The sequence below is a fragment of the Sorex araneus genome, chromosome 6 (genome assembly GCF_027595985.1).
Source record: "Sorex araneus isolate mSorAra2 chromosome 6, mSorAra2.pri, whole genome shotgun sequence".
Taxonomy (NCBI): Eukaryota; Metazoa; Chordata; class Mammalia; order Eulipotyphla; family Soricidae; genus Sorex; species Sorex araneus.
The window spans coordinates 77,965,419-77,970,210 of record NC_073307.1 but is presented as its reverse complement, the minus strand read 5'-3'; the positions used below and the strand labels follow the sequence as shown (position 1 = coordinate 77,970,210).

Genomic DNA, 4,792 nt, shown 5'->3' with positions numbered 1-4,792 from the left:
ATTTCTGGTAAATAATTTTATTATTAAAAAGGGGAGGTGAATGAATAAACATTTCATGTAATAATTATATTTTGTTTAACATTTTAAATTGCAAATTATTTTATGTATATTGTGAACAACAGTCATCATCTCATTTGACTTCCATAGGAACATTGCTCATTTTGGTCTATTTTAGATTTATAATTCTTCGAATAGGTATTGGTTTAATTCTTGTCAATGAGAAAAGAATTTTAAAAGATAACAGGTGACTATGTCTGCAAAGTCCCTCTCTGCTCCTTATGAAACTATAAAAAGGTGATGAATCTTCCTCAGATGTAGTGAACATAGTAAACATAATATCTAGAACTTTCTCAGTCATGTTGCTTCTAGCCTGAAGAGAAAATTATACCAATGATGCAAAACTCTTGACCTCTTAGTAGATTTTAGTTTGATATCAACCGATACCAGTGTCCACTCACCTTCTGAATTTACTATTGCATAAGAATCACTTGTATCACTTGTAGTCCCATTGATCTTCGATTTGCTCAAGTGGGCGCCAGTAACGTCTCCATTTGTCCCTGTTGAGAGCTAGTGCAGCCCAATGATATCTGCTCACTCCAGGAACAGGTAGAGCCTCAAATCGTTCATTCAGAGATTTGACGAAGAAATCTGAACATCTAGTTAGTGGGCGGCAATGAGGTCTTCTGACATCCTGCGGAATCTAGTCGGTAACAGCTCTAGTCCAGCGGTCATCTCTGAATTGCATTACATGACCGACCCATCTGATTTTTGATGCCTTGGCAAATGAGACAGCATCCCTGATTTTTGACCATCAACGGAGGTCAGAACTCCGGATTCCTTCTCTCACTTGAGTGAGACATGATATTCCCAGCATAGCTCTTTTGATTCCTCTTTGGGATACCCTAATAGCATTCTCATCTTGTTTGTGTAGGGCCCAGGTCTCTGAGGCATATGTTAGTGCAGGAGGAACAGTGGAATGGAAAAGATGTGCCTGGAGTCGGAGTTTCTTTGTTCTCTTAACCACCTCTTTGACGCTTCTGAATGCATTCCACACTGCTCTCTTCCTCCTGCACAGTTCTGGCACCAAGTCATTCCTCATGTTGATTTCTCGACCCAGGTACACATAGCTGCTGCATTCAGAGATGCTCGTTCCATTGAGAGCAAATGGAGCTTCAGGGACCAGTTCGTTTTTCATGAATATCGTCTTGCTGAGATTCAGCTGCAATCCGACCTTTCCACACTCGTGGTCAAACTCGGTCAGCATTTGTGCTGCATGGCTAATGTTTGGTGTTACGAGAACGAAGTCATCAGCGAAGTGGAGGTGGTGTAATTACCGACCGTCTATCTTCACTCCCATTCCTTCCCATTCCAGTTGTTGCATGATGTTCTCAAGGGTGGCAGTGGAGAGTTTTGGTGAAATGGTATCACCCTGCTGAACCCTTTTCTTTACATCAATGATCACTTCCTTGTAGAATGCTGAGATCCTGGTGGTGAATCCACAATACAGCTCGCTGAGGATTTTGATATACTGAGTTTGAACGCCCTGTTTGGCCAGGGCTTCGATGACCGCCTCAGTCTCAACAAAATCGAAGGCCTTCTTTAAGTCGATGAACATTAGACAGAGCGGTATCTTGAACTCTCACGAAACTTCAATGAGTTTGATCACTGTGTGGATATGGTCGATTGTGCTGAATTTTTTTCGGAACCCGGCTTGCTTGCATGGTTGTCCTTCGTCTAGTGTTCTGCCTATTCTAATTAGGATGACACGAGTGAAAAATTTGTAGACGACAGCAGGGAGATTGGGCGATAGTTGCCGATGTCGTGGATTGTAAAAAATTAAGGTTCGCCGAGGGGCGAGAGCACTCGCGGGCTCTCCAGGCAGCTCTGTCTCACCGCCCATGTTCGGTGCCCCGGAACCGCTGTGTGTACTGTCGGTCGAAGGCAGGCGACGGAAGGAAGAAGGCCAGACTGGTTGCTTGATCAGTTTATTTCATTCTCTCTCCCGGCTCTCCGTCTCTTTCTCAGGATCTGTGGATCTGGCCCCCATGGATCTGGCCCCCCAACCCACTCTTACAGCCTAGTTAAATCTCCCCAGCATGAGAGGGTTGGGGCGTACACATAGGTGTGGTCACCATCAATAGGGTAAGGTTCCTTTCCCTAGGGGATGCTTCTTCTAGGACTTAATTCTCTTTCAGCAGGAGAATCCACCCAAGGGCGGAGTCCCATGGCGGAGTCTCTTCTCCTCAGCCAGCAAACAAATAAGAATTCATAATATTAATTATTTTGTATGGACACAATAAGAGATGCATTAAAGCTTATAGAATTGCTCTCCTGGGGCCATCTCAATCTCAGACTACAGTGCTCAGGCCAGATCAGTCTTTCCTATCCCTGGCAGGGTCCCAGTCTCATCATTACTATTGGATCATGACAGCATTTGTCTATGATCAAGTTCTTAACTTATAGTTAAGAATTAGGCACTTTGGCCAGGCCCATCTCGATGCCAGGGTAGCACATAACTCACCGCTTGCCCTGGATCCTTCCCGTCCCACGTCGGGGACCCTACGTTGGGGTGCTAGGAACTGAGAGCAACTGAGGCTTAAGTGGAGAAAGCAGATGCCCAGGAGGGAATAATATTCGAGGCCAATTAATTCCCAAGTTATAAAAACACAATATTGTCTTCTTGTGTCTATACAAAACAGACATAGCTTTAAAATAAATTATTCAAAAGGCACAAGAAGAGGAGAAAGGCAATATTAACTTATATAATATAAATTTATATTATATAATATAAAATAATATTATATAATATAAAACTTATATAATATAAATTTATATATAAATATAAATTTATATTTATATATAAATTTAATATATACAAATTTATATATATATTTAAATATAAATTTAAATTTATATATTATAAATTTATATAATATAAATTTATATTATAAATATAAATTTATATTTATACTGAAATATAAATTCAGTATCCTAGGAAGTTCTGACCTTACAAATTAGCAGAGTCAGATTAAGGGAAAGCCGAGGATTAACTCTTTTGGGGAAGAGAGCATGGAGAAGTGATTATAGCTAAACAAAGGGATGGGAGAGATTCGGGAACACCTTGATGGGTGTGCCTGGGGTAAGCCTAAACTCCAGGAAAAACTGGGACAAGCTACTTGTGGCAAGCAGGGAGAGGACAAAGTAATGTCATCCTACAGTGGATGTCTCCCTTTTTGTACAACAGAATGGTCCTACTGGTTTTCCACTGGGATGGAACCTTGCATTCAGACAGGTAGTGTGTGAAGAGTCAAGCCAGTGTATTGATGAGTACTGGCGGCAGATTCTTCAGGTGTTCAGTCTGACCCTATCTGGACCAGGTGCTGTTCGAGTCTTCACCAACGAAATGGCGTGTCGGATTTCAGAAGGGAGAATGTTTGAAACAACATATCCATCCTGCGGAATTTGGTAAGTGGGCAAGTGGACATGGCTGTCAAAGAGATCCGAGTAGAAGTTGTGAATAATTTTCTCCATTGCCTTTCTGGAGGATGTGATAGATCCATCGGGACGTTGGAGGGCAGTCATCTTGGTCTTGTAGTTGGCGAAGGACAGGCGAGCATTGCGAATACTTTTCCTGGCTTCTGCTGCACTGGCCAACACTGCTGTTCTTCTGTCTTTGAGGTCTTCCTTGATCTCATCTCTGCACAGCTTTGTGAGCTCGGACGTTAGTGTGTGGTTGCCTGAGGCTCATGCCAAACCACGTTGATGAATGAGCTCGAGAGTTTCCGAAGACAGGCATCTGTTTGTGGCTTTCTCACTATTGGCATTCTTCGCACAGGCATGGAGGTGCTGAACCAGTCGCTCATATTCTTTGTCAATGCAGCTAGGAAGGCATCTTCCCACAATGCTGCAATAGTGCCAAAGAGCTCCCAGGTGATCATTCTGGGAGTTGTCTTCTTAAACTTAAATTTTGCACACTTTTCTCCCCGTTCTGTGAAGTAGAATTTTGCATGAAGGAGATGGTGGTCTGATCCCGTTTGGAATTTTGGGACAACAGCGACATCGGTCAGGCAAAACCTTTGATTGAATATGATGTGGTCAATTTCATTGTAGAACTGTCCACTGGGAGACTCCCATGTCCGGCATTTAGATTCGGCCTTCTGGAACTGTGAGTTACCATGGATGGTCTTGGTCAACATGATGAATTCAGACAGTCTCTCACCCTGATCGTTCCATTCTAGGCCATGGGTCCCAATGTGAAGTTCTTCAGGGAACCTTCTCAAACCTATCTTGGCATTAAAATCACCAACAATTATCTTGTAGAAGGTGTGATCTTCTTTATAGAACTTCTTCAGTTCCATGTAGAACCTCTCAATTTCTTCTTCATTATAGTTGGAAGTTGGTGCGTAGACGATGAAGATAGAAACTGCAGGCAGTGAGCCACATCTATTCAAGCGTAATCATCCAATTCAGGTTGTTAGGCATTCAAATGAATCGATGCTTATGGCCAAATTTGTGTTGACAAGGACACCAACACCACCAACGCCTCTGTTGGAGGGGTCCAACCCAGACGCCCCACCCTACTCAAGATAAATACCTCACTGGCCGACCCCCACTACATCCACTACCCAGCCACCGCCACCGTCCAGATTGCTCTCCAGATCGCGCGGCCGAGGGACACACCATAAAACACTTAATACCTACTATTCCCACACCATATTTGATAGGGTTCAAATTTGGTGTGAATCATGGTAACACCTCTAAGGGCGATTGGAGGCCACCCTAAAAGCCTCTG

The 4,792-nt window shown here is 43.1% G+C and overlaps 1 pseudogene; it reads right to left on the bottom strand.

Moving 5' to 3' along the window:
• Window positions 1-1,543: 1,543 nt before the first annotated feature.
• LOC129405519 (uncharacterized) lies at window positions 1,544-4,496 on the bottom strand (annotated as a pseudogene).
• Window positions 4,497-4,792: the final 296 nt, after the last annotated feature.